This window comes from Sapajus apella, unplaced genomic scaffold (genome assembly GCF_009761245.1).
Source record: "Sapajus apella isolate SASKATOON/1434 unplaced genomic scaffold, GSC_monkey_1.0 scaffold1, whole genome shotgun sequence".
Taxonomy (NCBI): domain Eukaryota; kingdom Metazoa; phylum Chordata; class Mammalia; order Primates; family Cebidae; genus Sapajus; species Sapajus apella.
Window position 1 is genome coordinate 1,270,382 of NW_022436941.1, and position 24,493 is coordinate 1,294,874.

Here is a 24,493-nt window from a genome sequence, read left to right on the forward strand (position 1 = left end):
GAGGTGGTCTTGAGCAATTAGGTATAAAACAAATCTCTCTTAAGTCACATTTTAAAGTTACTATTTAGAGAGATCGCATTGACAAAGTGTTTTCATTACTGTAAATTTTACTGTGCTCAGATACTTAGTTTTGGACTATGCATTCTTCCCCTCCCCACAGCTGAGGTTACCTAATCTTGACCTTTCGTTTGGCTCAAGATGACCTCCGGCCTTAGGCTTGAGGATTGTAAGGCACCCAGGCCAGCACGCTTGCTGTAACTAGGGCTCTGTTGTTAGGCACCATTTATTTGGTTCTTGGTCACCAACCACTACCTGGTTCAGAAAAACCTTAGCCCCACTCTTCCCCAGTGCCTGCGTTCATTTCTTGCCCCCAAAAACCCAGTCCAGAGGCTACGGGTCCTCAAGGTTAAGATTCTACCTGTGGTCCAAGCTAAGGTCCTCCCATCTCTTAGCAGTTTCCAAATCCTGGCTTATTTTCTAGGGTCTTTCAATATCATCTGGTGCTGAATTCCTGTCACCAAGCTCCATGTGCCTCTCAGGATACCTCTCATAATTCCCACAAACCATATACAGCCTACCAGTGAGGAACATGAGCTCGCTGGACAGCCCAGGTATGAAGCTTGGCTCTGACACTTGGTAGCTGTGTGACCTTAGCCAAACACCCACCCACCAAGCCTCAATTCCTGCATCTATAACAGCCCCTACTATTATGTGCAGGGTTGTCATGAGTATTGAGTGAAGTGATACACTTACAGCCAAGCACAGTGCTTGCACACAGGAAGGGGTCACGAAATGTTGGGGACCAGTCCATAAGCTCCTCTATTTCTGAATGCTCATACATGTGAACAAACCTCCAGGCCAAAGCAAACATGCCTCCAAGCTGCCCAAGCAGTGGCACTGAGGGTCACCCATAGAGGGTCACTTTGGGCTTTGGAACAAATGGACTTGTAAGCAGTCTTTTCTCTTCTTTCTATTCTTTTTTGAGGTAGTGTTTCATTCTTGTCACCCAGGCTGGAGGGCAATGGCGTGATCTTGGCTCACTGCAACCTCTGCCTCCGAGATTCAAGTGATTCTCCTGCCTCAGCCTCCCAAGTAGCTGGGATTACAGGTGCTTGCCACCATGCCCAGGTAATTTTGTATTTTTAGTAGAGATGGGGTTTCACCATGTTGGGCAGGCTGGTCTCAAACTCCTGACCTCAGGTGATCTGCCTGCCTCGGCCTCCCAAAGTGTTGGGATTATAGGTATGAGCCATCACTTCTGGCCAAAGCAGCCTTTCCAGAACTCGCCTTTAAATAATAATAATAATAATAATAATAATAATAGCAAATATATAGTACTCACTACGAGCTAGACCCTGTGCTGATAAGGGCATTAGTCATTTGATCCCTTCCATAACAAGGTCAGTACTTTATTACCTCCACTTTACAGATGAGGAAACCGAAGGCCAAGGACTAATAGGTCACAGGTCACAGGACTAATAAGTGGCAGAATTTGGACCCCAGGCAGCCCAGCTGCAGAATCTATATACTTAGCTACTGTGTTATGCTCCCTCTCTTAAGCAGTATAATTTAATTATTAAAAAGAAAAGGGGAAAACAAGGAAAAAGTTAAAGGCGGAGAAATATTTTAAGCAGATAGTAGTGGCACCAGCATTCTTGCAAGTGAACCCAAGATACTCACTTCTGGCTGGGTTTACACCATGGTGCATTTAATAATAAAAAGAACTGCTACTCCCTCCCTCCCCTTCTCTCCCTGTTGGCCACTGGCCCAGATGCTTGTTCTTGTTCCTGTACCTTGGACTCCTTTTCTTGTCTTTCAGCTGAGTTGAACATGTCAGCCCAGACCCATTCTCTGTTACCTGCCCACCCAATGAGTCCCTCTCTTCTCTGTGGTTGTTTGGGCTGGATCCGGTCATATCTCAAGATGGGACACCTTGTTGATATTTAAACATTTGTTGATTAGGGAATCCTTTCTTCAGAAAAAGTGTTCTCACCCACAACTTATGTGTGATGTATAGATGTTAGATTTACCTAAAGCATGGTATGCCTACGGCACAAACAACTTCAGATTATTTTTCCAGCAACCTAAATCAAGGGATACTGCATAAGCCATGCAATGCTTGTTTAACAAGGTGGAAATAGGTGGAAATGGGTGTGTCTTCCACTGTGCACAATACCTAACCCCTGGCAGCTAGCACACAGGCTGACAGCGTCAGAGGCATTCGACCCAGAGCAACTCCATCTTGAGTGAGGGCTAGGAAATGAGGCTGGACTTGCTGAGCTGCATTCTCAGAAAGCTAGGCATTCCTAGACTCCAGATCTTTACGGTTAAGGGAATAGATTGATAATGTTTCCTGACAGACCCAGACTTGGGAGTGTCCAGATATCCTGATATTTTGGGAACAAAGGCATTCCTAATTTTGCTTCAAAGATAATAATATGGATTCTTGCAAAATATAAAAATTAATCCTTTATCACAAACCGTTGTAGCAGAACACATCTCCCCATGATCTTTTTTTTTTCCCCATGATCTTTTTAAAAGCCTATGTATATGAGCATTGCACCTAAGGCGGACATGTTCTTCCTCTTACTTTTGGGAACACTCTACTCTGTCTATGGAGTAGCTGTGCTTTCACCACTTCACTTTCTTAATTAACTTGCTTTTGCTTTGCACTGTGGACTCGCCCTGGCTTCTTTCTTGCTCAAGATCCAAGAACCCTCTCTTGGGGTCTGGATATCTTTCCCACAACAGCAGTCCCAAGATCCTTAATAATTTATGTGCGGTCCACAGAATGCAGGTCACCTAAGCGAGCGGCCGCACTGTCCCAGGATGAGATGTCCCTTCGATGTAGATACAGCCCACGGATGTCTGCCCATCATCTCCACTGAGTATGTTATCGTCATGGCTGGTGCTACTCACCTGTAAAGTCAAACCACTTAACCAGATATGGTTTTCTTAAATCCTTTGCAGAACCAGTCAAGTCATATGTAAACAACAGATTTGAGAGCGAGTTTAAAAGAAACTCATCGTATTTTCTCCTAATGTTTTGCGAACTATCCTTTGGATTACATACTTCATTTGCAAGCCCATTTATTTATACTAACAAAGGCAGGGGCAACAGAAGAAAGTCTCTCTGAGTCCCTCTGCCAACAGCAAATTGGTGATCTTGCCTTCAGATCTACATCTGAAGAAGGGACTTTCCTCGGAAGCCCTCAATGACCAACACAAAGAAAACAAAGGAAAAGGGAATTTGTGACTGTGAATCAGAGTCTCCACCAAAATCCTCAGTGATCCACACCAACAAACAGCTCCAGTAAACTGCTGGCCACCCTTCACCAGACACCACTTCCCAAAGTGAGGCCCACTTTTTTTCAGCCCTGATGCCACTGCCGCTGGCTCGTTGTCACACAGAGCTGGCGGAGAGGCAGGCCGGCTCGCCCTCTGCCAGGATGCTCACATCCTCCCACTGGGTCGGGGAGCTAACTCGTAAACAATCGCATCCCTGTAGAGAATGAAAGGAAAAGTGCTGGTCACCAGTGCAGAAAGGAGGGAGGCAAATGCGGGGTGCGGGAGGAGAAGCGGGGAAGGGGATGTGAAATAGCTAGAGAATAACGGAGTGTTTGAATTCCGCTGAGGCAGAGTGAGGTCTTGGGCCTGAGGGGGTCTCCCTTGGGTCTCTGAAAAGTGGGTACTTGATTAAATGCCTGAAATTCCCATCCCAGTATCTGGAGGGCTGAATTTCTGAAGGGCGCCTCTGCAGCAGGCTTGCATACCTTTGGCATGTAATTGCGACGTGGGTGTGGATAGTGTATGTGCCAGAGAATCTGTCCATTCTGACTCCTTCTCTCCTGGTGCCCATCGGAGGGGTACTGAAATGAGGTTATGATATTCCAGAAAGATCAGAAGGGAAGGAAAGAAGAAATCCGAGTGACTATGGGGCCATGGGAATATCACCTTACTAAAACCCCAAACGGACATGCCCAGATCATCCTAAGCTTCAGCCTGACTTTTATATCAAAAGGTTAATAAAATCGAAGCTGCCTACCATGTAGACAGCTCTTCCAAGGCAGCTGAGTATCCAGGCTTCCCAAGAGCTAGTGTGACACAGCAAGATCGTGCTAGCCACACTCACCACGGCCAGACTCACCGCAGCTTTCGGCTTCTGCCGAACCGCAGGGGCCGCATCCAGCTCTTTAGTAAATGAGAGATTCCTGCCCCCACCAGCCCTGATTCAGGGCTGGTGTCAGGCTGGCACTGGGGGAATGGAGATAATGTGGCAACATGGTACATTTGTATTTTTGCAGTCTCTAAACTAGAAGTGCTATTTTTACATGTCTGTGACATCAGCACACCCTTCCCCCAGAGCAGTCTGCACCACGGTTTAAACCCGGTCAGAGGTGAGCTTCTTGGGTTCACTTGCAAGAGTCCTGGTTCCAATGCTATCTGCTTAAAACATTTTCTTTCCTCTCCGAGTAGCATTACATTTGCACCTGAACAGACAGACAGACAGACAGACAGACAAGACACACACCCTCAGCTATAACCTGCTCTGTTTCCCAGATCAGATGCTCTGATTCTTACCTAAAGAGCTTGCAGGCCGAGGGCTGTACCTCTCTCCACACTTGCTCGGTGCTGTCCCAGGGGAAACAATCCACTTGGTGTCTCTGCTCTGCGTTTGTCACTGTCACCGTGCTGCGGCTGCCTCCCTAGCAGCCCCAAGCCAGTTCTCTGAACCTCCAGGCAACTGCAGCTCTGAGTGGGGAGAGGGACGGGCCGTGGCATGCACATCAGGTTGCTGGCCTGCCTCCAGATACCATGCCACAGAGCTGGCTACCAGTCCCTAGGGCTGTGTGGGAAATCGAAGAGGGGGGGCAGTCTGGGGGAGCCGAGAATGCCAGCCTTTAGGTCTATCTCCGGCCCTTGTTTATCAGCAGAGGGGACCTGCCTTTAGAAAACCACCCACCCCCACCCCACTCTCAGGGATGCACACAGCTCTAAGTAACCCCCAACTCGGAACGCCAGCAGCAGGCCCAGGCACACAGAGCTGTTAGCCAGCCGGGAGGGAGGTAGAGACAGCAGACAGTGGCAGCAGCTACCCTGGGTGTTATTTTAACGTGGTTTGTCTTGGGGCAAATGTCTGAGCCGAATGGACTATTGGCCCGTCTGAGCAGAATCCTGTTTATTTTGAGGCCTGAGTCGTCAGGGAAACAGCAGGTCGTGGCTCGGAGACTCTCCTCTGGAGTCAGAAGGCTGCTGGATGAAAGGGAGGCCTTTTCTGTTCTGTCATCTGGCATCCCTGCATGGGGTGTAGGTGTCTGTGTGTGGCAGCATGTATGTGTGTGTGTGTGTGTGTGTGTCATCCCCAGAGCCAAGCCCTACCAATGGCATTTTGCAAAGTCAATCAAGGCAAAGGCCATCCAGGTTGGGACTAGGGAGAGGCTGCAGAGAAGACCCTTCTGTCCTCCGTCTCTACTTTTCAACTCTGTCCCTGTTGGATGAGGTGAATCCTCAGGTGAAATCAACTTCAGGGGTGGGGAATTCTTCAATGGGCCATGGACATCCTCTTTATACTTCTGGCCAGGACGGGGTAAGGAAGGGAGGGAGCTGTCTGGACAAATAACTCTTTGGCTAGAAGGTGGGGAATAGGTGGACTGAAAGCATGTGGATCAAGAGCTGTCTTTGAAGAAACCAAATGAAAACATGATTAATAGTTTCCAATAATTGAAGAGTCCCTCCCGCTTATGCAGGCATTTGAGCCCAGGAGGCATGAATGAGTGTCTGTGTGTGTGTGTACGCACGCGGGTATGTGTGTGCTCCACACACTTCCATGTATGCACACAAGCCTGCCCACCTGATGATTCAGGTAGAGAGGTGCAGATCGACCTGTCAGAACTAGAACTGTGCTCTCCAGTCCAACTCCTCTGGGTAGTTGCTTAGGTGTAGAGAGGGTGGAGGTGCGATTTTTTCCCTATACTCCCTACAGAGCATGGGGGTAGGGGGAAGCCATCCATGTGCCTTCTGGAGGGATGAGCCTTGGAGAAGAAGCTCGTGTCCTGCACTAGGGAGCTAGAGGCTCAAACATCACAGTACTGCAATCTTGGGTAAGCAGCAGCTCCCAAAAGGGACTTGGATGTACAGAAAATGTTGATTTCTCCAGACCTTATTAACCGGAACCTTCGTGAACTACCACTTCTACACATGCAAAGGATACTGATAATTTGCTTTAAAACATACTAATCTTCCTGAGTATCTGCAAGGTTCCAAAGGGCTTTCTGAATCATAAAAAAATATGTATTTCAGACAGTGGCCTTCTAAGTATTAAAGAATCATTTGCTAGATGTAGTATTCATGCTAACTCTTTTTAACTACGTGAAATGATAGACTTGAAAGTTAGAAAACACCCTAAAAATCCTAAGGACAGAGATGCAGACTCAGAGTCTTACCCAGGAGCTACCCTTAGTTAAAGTTCTCATTGTGACTAAAACCAGGTCTCCCTACTTTAGGCTAACCCCCTGTTAACCTGCCTGCACTGTGTGGTTGGCCATTGCTGGGCAGTTAATTCAGTTCAACAGCTCCGGATTCCCTCCCTCCTAGTGTAAATTAATCAGACTTTCCTATGTATATCTTCCCTGCAAACTCACAGAATTATCATGACAATCAAATGTGTCCAAGTGTGTTTGAGTACCTTGACCATGGGGAATGCAAATGCAAGTCATTATTTTATTTTAGTTCTCCATTATCTGCAGTTATGAAACTCTGTTTAAATACACACACACACACACACACACACACACACACACACACACAGCTTTCAGGCAAATATGGTCCCTAGCTACTCACATATGCTAATTTATCTACTGCATATTGGGTGTTTGGCAATATTACTGTCCAGATACAGGGAAATAATGAATCCTCAGTTCGTTAAGGTATTTACTGTAATATAATTCCCCCCATGTTGAAAATTTTTAAAATTTCATTTCATATCCTTCAATTTCTATATTTATTTCAACTTCCGTGTAGTATCTAGATTTAACTTTTAAATAACATACATTGAGATTTTTCCGAGTCTGGAGACATGATCATGTGAATGCTTTTCAGGCCCACTGTTATTTAGAGTAGGAAGGACTTTGCGATTACCTAGTTGAAAAGTCTGGTCTCAGAATAGCCCTGCAGCTCTGTGACTGGAAATAGTCAGTGGAAATAATAGCCGTCGAAGCTGCTCATTAAGCATCCTCAATATGCTAGATCCTATGCAGAACATGTATCAGAAATCATGTCTTCTTCCAAAGTTGTTACACCACTTTAAAAGCCCTTTCTGCCCTGATAAAATCTTGTAAGAGCGGCTACTAGTACTGCAGAGGGGTCCTCTGAGAAAGGAAGAAAATGTCAGGTTTGGAGGACCAAAAAAATCCTAGTAGGTTTATCCATGGAGATGTGGGCTTGCCCCGGAGTCATCCACATCTAAAATGTTGTGGCTAGTGCCAGAGGTGAGACTTTTCCTTCCACATCCTAAGAGATAGTAGACTCAATACAGAGCACTTAGGTAGCTGCTATTACAGAAAGTGTCTCTAAACCTCTCCTAAGAGCTTTAGAAGGGTGATAAAGGTAGAATGTGGTGGTTCTGCAGTTTTACTTATTTTGTGCTCAGTGCCTCTAAAAATCAAACATAACTATCACATTTTACCTGCACCAGCATGAAAAAAGCAGAGCATTATTAAATGAACATGGTTCAGAATGTCCCCAGTAAATACATTTTTTTCTCTCCAGGCAGAACGTAAGCCCTGGCGTCTTGTCCTTGATTCTTGAGAATGACATTCAATGTTTGCTTTAAAATTTCCCCTTCATTCATCCTGTTTATGCAAATGATACGGTTCTGTGAAACACACACCAGATACACTGCATTTTCCTTCTAATCTCATTTGACCTTGTTCAGGCACAACAAATCCTAATCAGCTGACAGGAGAAATTAGATGCTGCATGCCACTCTCTCCCTCCAGCAAACATTTCCTTCTGTTTATGCCCAATCAGGCAGTTAAATGAAGGGCATCCTGGCCTCACGGTGAAGCAAGCGCCATGCTGACAGAGGGCAGTGGGAAATGCAGCAGACATTCACGGGAAATTGTATTCATTGCTCAAGGAGACCAGCCAGCCACAAACATCACCAGAGCTGCAGAACAGAAGTTGGGTCCAACGGCCCTCCAGATCCCACTGTAACCCAATTACATGAGCTTGCCCCCATTTGTTGACCTGACTCTTCAGCAACTTCAGGGGAGGATGCTTGGGAAGGGTCATGCCCATGAGAGCTGGGTTTCCTCTCCTCTGATATTGGTTGCCTACCACCTATTCTATTGTGTTTTCCTCGATCATAGTTTTTAAATTTTAAAATATTTTACCTTTACATAAAAGGAACACTTCATGCACATAATACTGTACCCAGAGGTATAAAATGACCCTCTTTTCCCCAAACATAATCACTATTTACTTTGACTGTATAGATCCTTTCAGAAAAAAAAAAAAAAAACAAAAAAACCTGTCTTTGTACCCAGAATATGCATATGCTAAAAACACACGTTAATATGCACAATGTCTTGCATAATTCTTTGTTTGTTTTTCACTTAATAATAGATGTTTACACATTGGTCAAGTTCATCCAAGCACCAAATTTCTTGCCTGGATTATTGGGGTATCTCCCTAATTGGTCTCCCTGCTCTACCTTAACCCTCTATAATTCATTTCAGAAGGATCCTGCTAAAAGGTAAATGACATCATGTCCTTATTTGTTCAGAACCGTCCAGGGTCTTTCCTTTGCACTAGGAACAAAATCTAAGCTCACTACCACCACCTGCCTCTGAAAGTTCATGCCTGACACACTCCTCCTTGCTCACTGTGTCCAGCCACCTGCTGCCCACATGGGCCAGGCTTGGTCCTAGCTCGGGGCCTTTATACTTGCCGTTCCCTCTGCCCAGAATTATGCATTTATTTTCTACCCCTAGATTATTTGCATGGCTGGCTCTTTCCTGTTATTCTTGTCTCAGCTCAGGCCACCTCCACCCTGTTCTAAATCAGCCCCTTATCACTCTCTTTTACATCTCCCGCTTTCTTTTTCTCGGAAAATTATTGTATTCATAAAATGTTTACTTAGGTCAGGTGTGGTGGCTCATGCCTGTAATCCCAGCGCTTTGGAAGGCCAGAAGGGTGGATCACCTGAGGTCAGGAGTTCGAGACCAGCCTGGCCAACATGGTGAAACCCTGACTCTATAAAAAATACAAAATTGGCCGGGCGTGGTGGCAGGCACTGGCACATTGGTCTAGGATCTGCCACAGATGGCAGTTTTGTTTTCAGTTTTTCATTTACTTATATGTATGGGACTATAGGCTGTGAAGCTTGCCTCCTCAAAGTCTTTGTGCTTGGAAGCCCCAAGTTTTGTCAGCTAAAATGGTGCACCATCTTCATTGGTTTGACAGTTGATGATTAAAAACCTAAAGCTTAGGCCAGGTGTGGTGGCTCATCCCAGCACTTTAGTAGGCTGAAGCGGGCAGATTTTTTGAGTCCAGGAGTTCAAGCCCAGCCTGGGCAACATGGTGAAACTCTTTCTCTACCAAAAAACCCCACAAAAATTAGCTGGGTGTAGTGGTATGTGCCCATGGTCCCAGCTATTTGGGAGGCTGAGGTGGGAGGATCGTTTGAGCCCAGGAGGTAGAGGTTGCAGTGAGCTGAGATCATGCCACTGCACTCCAGCCTGGATGACAGAGAGAAACCCTGTCTCAAAAAGAACAGCAGCAATGACAAACTAAAGCTTTATGGACCCAAGAGGAACCAGGGGGAGACTTCTCGTTCTCTGCCTCAGCAGAACATCAAACCAAGATGGTGCAACTCTCACTTGATGTGTGACAGAGAACAGAGTGATCTCTCAGGCCTCCCCTGTAATGATTTAAAAACTGTCCTGTCAGTTTAGATTGGGCTTTGGTGTATTGGAGTGTTTGCAACTGGTCTACCTGGACCTCAAGCAGGTTATGAAATATAGACAGCCCAGTGGTTTTCCTGAGTCACAAAATCCCTTGAAAATCTTGACAGGATCTATCTCTATTTCCCAGAACACACACACACACACACACACACACACACACACACACACGCGCGCGCGCACGCACACGCGCACACACACACACACACACACACACACACACTTTTTTACATTTAATTTCAGGAAGTTATAAGATGCCCCAAGCATACTTTAACCCCAAGTTAAGAACTTCTGGTTTAACAATTGTCTAGCTATTTGACAAAAGAAACAAACAACAAAACCCAATCTGGATCCCCAGGTTCTTATTTAAATTCCTGATGAATCAGAGGTTTAAATGTAAAGAGATAAGCCTTAGAGGAACACATTACAGGAAAACATTAGTTAATAAGATTTATAATCTTAGAATGGGAAACACTTTTTGACACATGATTTAAAACCCAGAAGTGAAAATAAAGTAGTGAGATTGATTCCAAAAATCTAAAATGGTCTGTCCAGGAAAGAGGAAAAAAACTCTCTTGGTTGAGACTCTGGGGAGAAGTGAATTGATCCTATCTTTTCCATCTATCTTCTTCCCCCTGGAGCTGTGTGAGTGGCCTGTGGCCAGGCTCTATGGGACAAGACATAAGTTTATCAGAACTTACAGGGTGAGATCACATCCTTCCTTCAGCAAAGCCCGTCACTGGATTAATTATTTCAATAGCAATGGTTTGGGTTTTTAAACGACTTTATTGAGATATACTTCACACACTCTGAAGTTCACCCATTTAAACTGTACTATTAAGTGGTTTTGGTATATTGACAAAGTTGTAGAGCCATCACAACTATAATTTTAGAATATTTTTGTCACCCCCCCCAAAAAACCCCATATCCATTAGCAGTCATTCCCCATTCCCCCTCCCACCAGGCCTAAGCAACCACTCACCTACTTTCTGTCTCTGTAGATTTTCCCATTCTGGCCATTTCATATAAATGGAATCTTAACAACATGAGCCTTTTTCCTTTAGTGTAATTTCCTCAAGGTTCATCCGTATTGGAGCCTTGATATGTGCTCCAATCTTTTTCCTTTTTATTGCTGAATATGTCATTGTATGGATACACCACATTTTATATCTCCATTCGCCAGCTGATGAACATTTGGGGTGTTTCTTTTGTTTGGCTATTATGAATAATGTTGTTATTCATGGATACGTTTTTGTGTGAACATGTTTTTATTTCTCTTGGGTCTACCAATGTTTTCTTTTTTCTCTTAAAGGTTTACCCAAAGAATTTTATCTCTATCTATCTATCTATCATCTATCTATCTATCTATCTATCTATCTATCTATCTATCTCTATTTGTGTCTGTCTGTCTGTCTGTATGTATGTATGTATTCTTCCCTCACCATCATAACCTCATAAAGAAGCAAGCAGATTTGGGTTCTAGGACCTCAGAGCTCTTACAACCCCGTACTGTGACCTTCTGTGTAATTTCGGGACACGACTCACTCTCTCTATGCCTCAGTTGTGCCATCAATAGAAGGAAGGTGAGAACACCAGCTCTTTCACACTGCCACAGGCTGTTCTAAAGATAAATGATGTAAATCAATAGGATCTGCTCTTCCGAAGATATGAAGCCATCTGAATAGGCCAGTGTGTATCGGAGAGACAAGATACGCTTGAACCAAAAGTTTTGCCAGCACAAAGATGGCTGTATCCACTAAGAGTCCAGTAGCTTGATGTGGGGGCACAGATGGTACAAGAAATCACCACTGTTTTCTCAAGATTTTGGTTTTCTTTGAGATCAGAACGTGTTTGCCTTCCAAATCTTGCCAGTCACCCTCTGAGAGAGGGCCCCAGCTTGGTCACCCTGGTGGTGGGTAGGAGACAGGGCAGGGCTATATGTACTGACTGGCAGCCCAAGGGGCAAGCTTAAATTCTAAAGCCTACTTTCTAGCCAACATTTCCCACAAAGACCACCCTACTGTCATTTAATTAAACAGGGTACTCTCTGCAGAGTCCCAGAGGCACCTCTTTTTGTGAAATCCCTGACATTCCTGTAGGCTCTGGGTCAGGGGAATGACCCCTCACCCCTGGATAGAATCTAGTAAGAACTACCCAATAGAGGTACTGGGCACCCAGGTGGCAGAAGAGGGGTATAAAATATATGTACTTCTTCCTGCTCTCTAACCAGTCACCTGTGTCCTTTGCTCTTTAAACTCAGGCAGCAGGAAATTCTACTGATAGGTGTGTAAATGATTAATGAAATAGGAAATGAGAAGGTGACATCCTGGGTTATAAATCCCCACATCACCACTTACTAGATGTGTAATTTAGGACAAGTAACTCATTTCTTTGAGGCTCAGTTTCCCCATCTGTTAAATGGGATAATAGCAGTACTTGCCTCGTAGGGTCATTGTGAAGATTACCTAAGATGATGCCTGTAGGGGCTCCAGCATACTATCTGTGTTTGCTATAGTTATTATATTACTTTTAAAGTCAGAATTAAGGACCCCAAGGCCGGGTGCAGTGGCTCACGCCTGTAATCCCAGCATGTTGGGAGGCCAAGGTGGGCAGATAGATTACCTGAGGTCATGAGTTCAAGACCAGCCTGGCCAACATGGAGAAATCCTGTCTCTACTAAAAATACAAAAATTAGCTGGGTGTGGGGCAGTGGATGCCTGTAATCCCAGCTACTTAGAAGGCTGAGGCAGGTGAAGTGCTTGAACCCAGGAGGCAGAGGTTGTAGTGAGCCAAGGTTTCGCCATTGCACTCCAGGCTGGGTGACAGAGCAAAACGCTGTTTCAAAAATAAAAAGAATTAAGGACCCCAAGTAATCCATCCATTCTCCCTAATCTATTTAGGAAGACTCACTTTCTATTGGTCAATTAATTAGATGCACTTAACTGAGCACCTAGTATGTATTAACTACCACAGAGAGGGCTCGGGAATGAAACTTAACTTTCCCCCGAGAATGGAGAATTCAAGCTGTGAGGGACACTAAGACACATGAAGTTCTTAAAGAACATGTCAACAGCAAACTGCAATCCCAACAGTCAATGCCACTCTGATTCAGAGAGGGGAGACAGCAGAAAAGTCTGGAAGGGCCAGATAAGGCCTCAGGGAGGCAGGAGCAAGGCAGGCCCTTGTAAGGCAAGATGCGTTCACAGCAGAAGAGGAGAGGGAGACAGAACTTGGCAAGGGGGGTTGAGGGGGAAGGGAGACTGATGTGAGCATGGGCAATTTGGGAGCTCAGGTGGGTCTGGGCCTAGTTCATGGTCCAGGGGCTGAGCCACAGACAAGCCTTTTGATATCTTTTCTACTCTCAGAGATCTCTGGGAATAACATGACATGGTATCTTTTAGTCACCTGTTTCACTAGCAATTATCCTTTCCTATAAGACCTTCTGTCACTAACACATTTTTGTGGCAGGTAAGAGGGAGGAGCTGCTATCAGAGGAGCTTTGACTCAATCTAGACCATTGTAAAAAAAAGTGGTGTAGAGTAGCAGCCATTGACTTCGGCCACCCTGCATCTAGCCCCCTTTGTCCTGGGACACGAACCCTGATCATGTCTGGGGAAACACCCCTTCATTGTTTTCAGTCCATGTGGTTTTGGGGATGGGAATGACTCCATGCCCACAGCAATGATGGGCACAATACCCACATTGGCTCTATGTGATAGACCCTGAGATTCTAGCTAGAACTAGAAAGAGCAGCACCTGTTCTTGTACAGTGCTGTGCTAGTGAGATGTCAGCTGAGAGCTGCTGCAGCCATCTGGCCACTGCAATGGGCAGGTCTTCCTGGAAACGGAGGGACACACGGGATGCAAAGCCAAGAAATGGAAAGACAGATTCACGACGCCATCATCTAGGCCCCTGGATCCCATTGTACCAAAACCTTGCTTTTTCAGTCACATGAGTAAAAAACAAAATCTCTTTTTGCCTAAGTCTCTTCAAACTGGGTTTCAGTTCATGGTTACTAAAAGAATCCTGACTTACTCAAGTAATTACCTTGTTCCTACCAGAATTTTGTTGGCTGCTTCTGAGTATGGGTATTTGTAGTGCATAGCCCAGGAGCAGACTGTGTCCAGGACAACAGTTTGTGTGTACAAGTGATAGTGGGATCTATACGTATCTCTAAATGGATATAGGTGCGTGTGCTATGCAGAGGCCTTAATGCGGAGACTGAGACTGCACCATCTGTTTCTCCTCTCGGTCTCTCAAGTCTATGTACAGGCCAATTTCCCCAAGCCCCTGATTTCATTCCTCTTATTTTCAACCAGAGAAAGGAATTCGTGGATCTGTTAAGTATATTTTGCAGGGTTCTAAGAAATCAGGAAGAGATGGGGAAGGGAGGTGTTGGAGAAAAGGGGCTCTGTGTGTCCCATTTGTGTTTTTTTCCCTTTTGCCAACAACAAAGACTCAGCTGGCATCCTTTTATTTTCTATTTCATGCAGTGCTTTTTAAAATGAAGCATGAAGTCTACTGTAATGGGATTTGTCTAATGATTTCCTGGTAAATGTCTTCTTGGATCTCAGCAAAGATAATTCACTTAGTAGGAATCACTTCCTGCTTGACCGCTAAGAACTAGACCTACCCAGTTCTTTCTGAGAGTAAACCGGCCTTTGAATGAGAGAAGGCAGCACAAGAATATTTTACTCTAGCATTCATCACGTAGACTCAAGCTTGCCACAGACCCAGATCAGGGAGGAGAAAAAGGAAGGCGGAGGTGAGGGGAGCGTTCGTGCTGAGTACAAGCATGAAGCCAAGCAGAAAGTCTGTAGCAATCTGAGCCCTTTGCAGAAACAGATGTACTTACCTCTTTGCCTTGGCTCTGGGCTGCTTTCTTCCTGGGGCAGGGACAGCTTCTGCAGTGTCCACCCTGTTCTACCAGGACAGCTGCAGGCAGGCTGCTGCAGGAGGAAGGGAGTTCCCATTCACCATCAGAAGGGAGTGTCCTCCCAGAAAAGGAGGCAATGCCCTCATTCCCCTGGAGCGAAGGCTGTTGGATCCACTTGTCCTCTCTCTCCTGTTCCCTTTCTGGTATGAATGGAGCTCAGAGGAGCCCCATGAAAAGAGCTGAGTGAAACCACACACCACACCCACCCTGCTAGCAGGTTGGTCTCCCAGCCTCGGGGATGGTGGAGAGGAAGGCAGTGGAGTGGGTCATGGGCACTTAGGCCCCTACGAGTGCAGCTGACCCTGGTATGACCACAGAAAGGCCAAGGACAACTGCTGTGTATTTATTTCTCCCCCTCTCATGTGATCTTATTTTTGGACTGGACACGAAAACTATTTGGGGGCTGGACAGCTGCCAGGTGGAAGGACAATGATCTCATCCGAGCTCTCTCCATATCTCTCTCTGCACTAGTCCCTGTTACCTTTCCCAGTGTGAGGCAGAAGGCAGAGGGTTTTGAGCCGAGCCTTACTGTCAGTACATCGAAGTCATGCGTCCAACTTACCACTGTTCTTCAGCTAGCCGACTGCCACCCTTTGGGGTTTCACAGAGGATCAATGTAACGAATGAAGTCCTTACTTTTATGTCTGAGGTAGGTGGGTGTCTGAGTCTGGTGGTCATGTCGCACGGTCATCATACACACTATTTTAGATGCAGAGATCCTCCAACACCAGGAAGGGAGCTCCAACCCTGGAAGGCAGGTGTCGGCAGCATCACAAAGCTAAGTTCTTACATAATGTGTTGATTATGCCTTCCACCCTGGCTGTTTCTGCCTCTGACTCCTAGGCTTGTAAAACTTAAAACTTTGAATAGCCTGATTTTTCACCTCTGATCCTTCCTCTTCAGATGTGAATGGTAAATTTAGAAAATGCCATGCCTGGCAAAATGCCAATTCAATATCATCATCTTCATCACCGTCACTGTTATTTACTGGGCCCCTTCTTGCTGAATGCCCTTCATTGGCTGAGTACTTGTGCATTCTCGCATTTAATCCTTACAACACCCCTACCAGGAGGGAAGATCGCTCCTATTTGGTATCCAGGGAAGCTGAGGTTTGGAAAGGCTCCTCGCCTAAACTTTGGAGAGGGTAGAGTGGGATGAGAACTCCCGACTGCCTGAGCTCTTGGCCACTTTGCCCTACTGTCTTCGGAAGATGTGAATCGTTGACATTTCACTGTTGTTTTCGCTTCATAAGAGGGAAAACAAAACCCTTAGGGTTGATTCAGATCCACTACTTCAATCCTTGATTTCTGTCCCAAATCCAGTTCTTATGGGGGGAGAGAATGAGGTTTTCATCTCTTTACAGTCCCAGGCCCTGATTCTGGGTACATGATGGAGTCTCTGGCCACAATTCTCACTGGAGCCATTTTCCTGTGAATAATTCACTGTGCAAACACACACAGCAGAGAGGACTGGGCTGGGCTGCCCAGGTCAAGCTCCCACTAACCAAGCTGGACTGCACTTTCCACTGCTAGGAGAAAGAGACGAGAGTTTGAGACAACAGCTTGTCCAACACTGCCCTCTGCAGGTTATTATGCTGCATTACCCCAGATGGGGGCTTTCAAGGCTTTCCAAAGAGAGGGGCCACACCAAGGATTATTTTTAGAGAATCAGTGTCCAGGTTCTCCATTTCTGCAGCTACTGTTTCCTAAATCTGGTTTGCCCGAGCACGTGTCTATGTTCACATTCCTTCCCCTACTGTATCAAAGGAAAGCATACCTGTCACTCTTCACAAATCTTATTGAGGTGCCATTGCCCCAAGTATAAAATCTCCAAGTCCCCAAACCAGACGCTTCCTTTAATAATTTAATTCAGCCTCTTTTAATGATTAATTAGGCATTTTTAAATTTAATAGCTTTGTCTTCCTTTTCTTGAATACTGAGGGACAGAACTGTGGAAGCAAATCCAAGAGAATATTAGAAATAATAACATATTAATAGGTACACTTAAAGAATGATGTCACAATTTATTACTATTATTATTATTATTTTGAGACAGAGTCTCGCTCTGTTGCCCAGGCTGGAGTGTAATGGCGCAATCTCTGCTCACTGCAACCTCTGCCTCCTGGGTTCAAGCGATTCTCCTGCCTCAGCCTCCTGGGTAGCTGGGATTACAGGCGCCTGCCACCACGCTTGGCTAATTTTTGTATTTTTAATAGAGATGGGGTTTCACCATATTAGCTATGCTGTTCTTGAACTCCAGACCTCAGGTGATCTGCCTGCCTCAACCTCCCAAAGTGCTGGGGTGACAGGCATGAGCCACCGTGCCAGGCCTACAGTTTAATTTTTAAATTCCAACTTTACAGTACATTAGAAATTATGATCTTGAAACCATATAAACTTAATGATGAAAATTAATATAAATGTTTAAATGTAGGTATATTTTGTTTTTCAAAATTGTTCTAGAAGGTACAAGAACAATTTGTGAAGTTTGCTATACCCTTGGGCTGGCTATTGTTGACTGATAATAGGTTGCCATCTATCCATCCATTCATCCACCCATTCCTCAAATACCCATCGAGCACCTCTTGCATGCCAGGCCTTGTTTTAGGCACTAGATATAAAAGTAGTGAGCAAAAAATGGCATGTTCCATGCCAAATTTTCCCAAATGGCTACCTCTGCAAAGTTGAGAGAGGGAAACAGATATGGATACACTTTTAATAATTAATCCAATAAATGTAAAAATTCAACAGTGATAAGCACTACCAAGTTTTCTGTGCGGGAAACGTGCGAGGGGAGAAGAAAAGGCACATACAATACTTTTAAGGGTAAACAGCCTTTATCCCACGTAAATAGCAGTGCAGATATAATAAGCAAATGATATATATTAAGCAAATCGCAATAGGAACGGGAGAAGGAAAAAGAGATACATATTGACACTCACCAGACTATTGAGGATTCATCACCAGACTGGGAAGCAACAGCCTGGGCTCCAGAGTCGGCCGCTGGTCTTTGCACAGATGAGGAGAGGTCTAGGAAGTTCCCGCGGAGTCTGGGACCCTAGCTCTTTTGTACTGAATTGTGTTGCATGAGGCCTAGTCATGAGGATCCTTCACCACTGGGCTCAAGGAACACAAAAAGTTCAACGTGTTTTTGTGATTGTCTGTTGTTTCTAAACAACTAACATATAGGAATGGATTGAAAGAGAGATTTCTCTGCAATAGCGCTGGATGAATGCCTCAAGGGGCTCACACAACCTATTCCGTGACTTGGTGACCATTGTTTGTGTCCACACGCAATTGAGCTCGAATTCAATATTTTTTTCCTCCACACCAAGGAGGAGTATTTTGGTAATTAAAGAATGTATAATGGAGATTAACAAGGTATAATGAGAATGGACTACTTCATGGGGGAGGCATCAGGGAAGTTAGCCTGGAGAAAAGAAATCCAAACCCAAAATAAAGTATCCAAGAATCTCTATGAAGAAACTGAAGACCCGGGAAATAAAAGCCACGATAACATGTGAGGATCAGGGAGAAGTAGGATCAACGTTTTTAGAGTTAGTTGGGTTTTTGTTTGTTTATTTGTTTTGTTTTGTTTGAGGCAAAGTCTCACTCTGTCGCCCAGGATGGGGTGCAGTGGTGTGATCTCAGCTTACTGCAACCTCAGTCTCCTGGGTTCAAGTGATTCTCCTGCTTCAGCCTCCCCGGTGGCTAAGATTACAGGCCTGTCACATAGTAGGTGCTCAATAGGTATTTGAGGAATGGGTGGATGAATGGATGGATAGATGGCTGGGATTACAGGTGCTACCATGCCCAACTGATTTTTTTTTTTTTTTTGTATTTTTAATAGAGACAGGATTTTGCCGTGCTGGCCAGGCTGGTCTCGAACTCCTGACCTCAAATGATCCGCTTGCCTTAGCCTCCCAGAGTGCTGGGATTACAGGCTTGAGCCACTGCACCCAGCCTAGAGTTAGTTGTTTTTGTAAAGGGTCTTTACCCTTATACAACTTCGACCATATTATAAATTAGTGGGTCTCAATCCAGAGTGATTTTTCCCCTGGGACATTTAGCAGTTTCTGCAGACATTGTTAGTTGTTGCATCTGGGGTTATTCTAGTGGCATCTAGTGAGTAGAGGTCCGGGATGTTGCTAAACTTTCTGCAGTGCTCAGGACAGCTCCCCATAACAAAGAATTATCTGGCCCTGATAGTCCACAGTGCTGAAGTTGAAAAATCCTATTATAAATGGGGATAGGGCAGCCCTAACAAGTGTCTATAGAGGATGCGAATTCACTTATTTGTTTGTTCATTTATTCGTTTATGCTTTCAGCAAATACTTACTGAGTCCTCACTATGTTTGAAACATCATTCTGCATATAGTTGAAGCCCACCAGTTACGCATTAACCAAAAATTATCACCTCAAATAGGCAGCCTAGTTATGTTCCTGTTACCCAGCTTAAAAGTTTTACCATTAGAATGGCGACAAAGCTGGTCTTATTGTCTTCAGAAAGAAGATATTAAAATACATGGATATTATTTGCAAGGATGGCCACTAAAATATTGTTTGTAATAGTGGAAACAACCTAAATGTCAACAGAATGGTTGTCTAATTGTAACACAGTGTAACAATGGCATACTGAGCTGCCAATAAAAAAGAAAGGCAAATCTCTTTGTGGTGACATGGAAAACAACCGTGGAGATATTCTTAACTGGATTTTGTTTTTCAGAATCGCAGTTAGAATAAGACTGATGCAATGTGTGTTTTTTAAAAATTGGCGTTGGGGGCGGGAAGAGAGAGAGAGAGAGAGTGAGTTTGCTTGCATGTGCATGCAACTGCTGGAGAAATTCTCACTCAATTCTTAATAATGGCTACCTCTAGAGAGTAAGAAACAAAAACTGTAATGTGTTCATTGGTAATAGCTCTCTATCTAATTTCACCTTTTCATACTGATCAGCTTCTCCCAGGTTCAACATTATTATCGATAGTCAAGTCACCAACTTCTAGAGATCCTTCAACTTGTAGAACAATATCCATGATTTACTGTTAAATCCATGACCCTTTAAAACTTGCCTCTAGCCCGTCTTCACAAGCTCTTCATGGGAGCTGCTTTCCCTGCCTCAGCCACAGTTCCTATGACCATCTCCCTGGAACTTAAGCCAGTGAACTCACCAGGACTGCATCACACCATATTCTATCAAAACAGGCTCACCTCTGTGCCTGGAAAACAGTCCTTCTTTTTTTCTATGTGTCTTAGTAGAAAAAAAAAGGTGAGACGACTGTGATCATAAATAATCCCCAAATCTCCGTGGCTTAAAATAACCAAGGCTCATTTCTCACTCACCAATGGGCATGTCTGTGCATTTGCAGTTTGGTTGGGAAGCTTTGCTCTGTATCATCCTCACTCAAGGAGCTCGACTTAAGGATCTCCGCTTTCAGGAAGGAAAAAAAAGGAAGACATGTTGACTAATACACTGGTAATTATTTCTATTCATATTTTATTGGTCAAAGCAAGTCATATGGGTATACAACATAAAAAGAGGTACAGAATTTCAATCCTATTATTTGCTTGGGAGGTAGAGAGTCACACTTGGAGAACATGAGTTCTATGATTGTTGGATGTAATAGTCTATACATGTCCACTAAGTCAAGTTTGCTAATTGTGTTTAAATAATGTATATTCTTTTGTTTTTTTTAAATTTTTATTGTACTTTAGGTTCTGGGGTACATGTGCAGATCATGCAGGATTGTTGCATGGGTACATACATGGCAAGGTAGTTTGCTGCCTTCCTCCCCCATCACCTATATCTGGTATTCCTCCCCACCCTACCCACCCCCCACTGTCCCTCCCCTATTTCCCACCAACCGACTGAAGTATGTAATGCTTCCCTCCCTGTGTCCACGTGTTATCATTGTTCAACACCCACCTATGAATGAGAACATGAGGTGTTTGGTTTTCTGTTCTTGTGTCAGTTTGCTGAGAATGGTGGTTTCCAGATGCATCCATGTCCCTATGAAGGACACGAACTCATCATTTTTTATTGCTGCATAGTATTCCATGGTATATATGTGCCACATTTTCTTTATCCAGTCTATCATTGATGGACATTTGGGTTGGTTCCAAGTCTTTGCTATTGTAAACAGTGCTGCAATGAACATATGCATGCACATGTCTTAATAGAACAATTTCTAATCCTTTGGGTATATACCCAGTAATGGGATTGCTGGGTTGAATGGTATTTCTATTTCTAGGTCCTTGAGGAATCACCACACTGTCTTCTACAATGGTTGCACTAATTTACACTCCCACCAACAGTGTAAAAGTGTTCCTATTTCTCTACATCCTCTCCGGCATCTGTTGTCTCCAGATTTTTAAATGACCACCATTCTAACTGGCGTGAGATGGTATCTCAATGTGGCCTTAATTTGCATTTCTCTAATGACCAGTGATAATAAGAATTTTTTCATATGTTTGTTGGCCTCATGTATGTCTTCTTTTGTAAAGTATCTGTTCATATCCTTTGCCCGCTTTTGAATGGGTTTGTTTGTTTTTTTCTTGTAAATCTGTTTTAGTTCTTTGTAGATTCTGGATATTAGCCCTTTGTCAGATAGGTAGATTGCAAAAATTTTTTCCCATTCTATTGGTCGCCGGTTCACTCTAATGATTGTTTCTTTTGCTGTACAGAAGCTCTGGAGTTTAATTAGATCCCATTTGTCTATTTTGGCTTTTGTTGCCAATGCTTTTGGTGTTTTAGCCATAAAGTCCTTGCCTATACCTATGTCCTGAACGGTTTTGCCTGGGTTTTCTTCTAGGGTTTTTATGGTGTTAGGTCTTATGTTTAGATCTTTAATCCATCTGGAGTTAATCTTAGTGTAAGGTGTCAGGAAGGGATCCAGTTTCTGCTTTCTGCACATTGCTAGCCAGTTTTCCCAACACCATTTATTAAACAGGAAATCCTTTCCCCATTGCTTGTTTTTGTCAAGTTTGTCAAATATCAGATGATTGTAAATGTGTGGTGTTGCCTCTGAGGCCTCTGTTCTGTTCCATTGGTCTATGTCTCTGTTTTGGTACCAGTACCATGCTGTTTTGATTACTGTGGCCTTGCAGTATAGTTTGAAGTCAGGCAGAGTGATGCCTCCAGCTTTGGTCTTTTTGCTTAGGATTGTCCTGGCTATGTGGGCTCTCTTTTGGTTCCATATGAAGTTTGAAGTGGTTTTTTCCAGTTCTGTGAAGAAGGTCATTGATAGCTTAATGGGGATAGTGTTGAATCTATAAATTACTTTGGGCAATATGGCCATTTTCACGATATTGATTCTTCCCAACCATGAGCATGGAATGATTTTCCATCTGTTTGTGTCCTCTCTTATTTCCTTGAGCAGTGGTTTATAGTTCTCCTTGAAGAGGTTCTTTACATTCTTGTTAGCTGTATTCCTAGATATTTTATTCTCTTTGTAGCAATTGTGAATGGCAGTTCATTCTTGATTTGGCTCTCTGTTTGTCTGTTATTGGTGTATAGGAATGCTTGTGATTTCTGCACATTGATTTTGTATCCTGAGACTTTGCTGAAGTTGCTTATCAGTTTCAGGAGATTTTGGGCTGAGACGATGGGGTCTTCTAAATATACAGTCATATTGTCTGCAAATAGAGACAATTTGACTTCCTCTTTTCCTAATTGAATACCCTTTATTTCTTTCTTCTGCGTGATTGTTCTGGCTAGAACTTCCAATACTATATTTAATAGGAGTGGTTAGAGAGGGCATCCTTGTCTTGTGCCAGATTTCAAAGGGAATGCTTCCAGTTTTTGCCCATTCAGTATGATACTGGCTGTGGGTTTGTCGTAAATAGCTTTTATTATTTTGTGATACATTCCATCGATATCTAGTTTACTGAGGGTTTTTAGCATAAAGCGCTGTTGAATTTTATCGAAGGCCTTCTCTGCATCTATCGAGATAATCATGGTTTTTGTCTTTGGTTCTATTTATGTGATGGATTATGTTTATAGACTTGTGTATGTTGAACCAGCCTTGCATTCCCAAGATGAAGCCTACTTGATTGTGATGAATAAGCTTTTTGATTTGCTGTTGCATTTGGTTTGCCAGTATTTTATTAAAGATTTTTGCATCGATGTTCATCATGGATACTGGCCTGAAATTTTCTTTTTTAGTTCAGTCTCTGCCTGGTTTTGGTATCAGGATGATGTTGGTCTCATAAAATGAGTTGGGGAGGATTCCCTCCTTTTGGATTGTTTGGAATAGTTTCAGAAGGAATGGTACCAGCTCCTCTTTGTAAGTCTGGTAGAATTTGGCTGTAAACCCGTCTGCACCTGGACTTTTTTTGTTGGTAGGCTATTAACTTCAGCCCTTGTTATTGGTCTATTCAGCATTTCAACTTCTTCCTAGTTTAGTCTTGGGAGAGTGCAAGTGTCCACAAATTTCTCCATTTCTTCCAGATTTACTGGTTTGTGGGCATAGAATTGTCTGTAGTAATCTCTGATGGTAGTTTGTATTTCTGTGAAATCAGTGGTGATCTCCCCTTTACCATTTTTTGTTGCATCTATTTGATTCTTCTCCCTTTTCTTTTTTGTTTATCTGGCTAGCGGTCTATTTTGTTGATCCTTTAAAAAAGCCAGCTCCTGGATTTGTTGATTTTTTTTGAAGAGTTTTTTATGTCTCTATCTCCTTCAGTTCTGCTCTGATCTTAGTTCTTTCTTGTCTTCTGCTAGCTTTTGAGTTTTTTTGATCTTGCTCCTCTGACTCTTTCAATTTTGATGATAGGGTGTCAATTTTAGATCTTTCCTTCCTCCTCATGTGATCATTTATTGCTATGAATTTCCCTATAGATGCTGCTTTAAATGTGTCCCAGAGATTCTGGTAAGTTGGGTCTTTGTTCTCGTTGGTGTTGAAGAACATCTTTATTTCTGCCTTCATTTCATTGTTTATCCAGTCTACATTCAGGAGCCAGTTGTTCAGTTTCCATGAAGTTGTGCAGTTTTGAATTAGTTTATTAATCCTGAGTCCTAATTTGATTGCACTGTGATCTGAGAGACTGTTTGTTATGATTTCCATTCTTTTGCATTTGCTGAGGAGTGATTTACTTCCAATTATGTGGTCTCTTTTAGAGTAAGTGCGATGTGGTGCTGAGAAAAATGTATATTCTGTGCATTTGGGGTGGAGAGTTCTATAAATGTCTATTAAGTTTGCTTGGTCCAGATCTACATTCTAGTCCTGGATTTCCTTGCTGATTTTCTTTCTCATTGATCTAATATTGAAAGAAAGTGTTAAAGTCTCCTACTATTATTATGTGGGAGTCTAAGTCCCTTTGTAAGTCATTAAGAACTTGCTTTATGTATTTGGGTGCTTTATATATCTGGGTGCTCCTGTAATATGTATATATATATATATATATATACACACATACATATATATATATATATTACATATATATTTAATACATATATTTATATATATAATATATGCATATTATCTAAAATATATATATTATGAATAGTTAGCTCTTCTTGTTGTATTGATCCTTTTATCATCATGTAATGCCCTTCTTTGTCTTTTTTGATTTTTGTTGGTTTAAAGTCTGTTT

General features: G+C 43.4%; 1 protein-coding gene and 1 long non-coding RNA gene across 5 annotated transcripts in view; one reads left to right on the top strand and one right to left on the bottom strand.

Moving 5' to 3' along the window:
* FGF1 (fibroblast growth factor 1) overlaps nt 1–15,261 on the bottom strand; it is a 110,255-nt gene extending 94,994 nt beyond the window's left edge. For 2 of the 4 annotated variants that reach the window (XM_032241922.1, XM_032241673.1), the window contains exon 1: nt 14,822–15,261. The gene's annotated coding sequence lies outside the window, so the exon portion shown is untranslated. Of the gene's footprint in view, nt 1–4,581; nt 5,762–14,821 lie in introns of those variants that run through there. The other 2 variants (XM_032241844.1, XM_032241589.1) reach the window with 2 other exon arrangements.
* The window catches only part of LOC116525813, a 373,035-nt gene that overhangs the window by 294,705 nt on the left and 53,837 nt on the right, over nt 1–24,493 (top strand). The window lies entirely within an intron of this gene.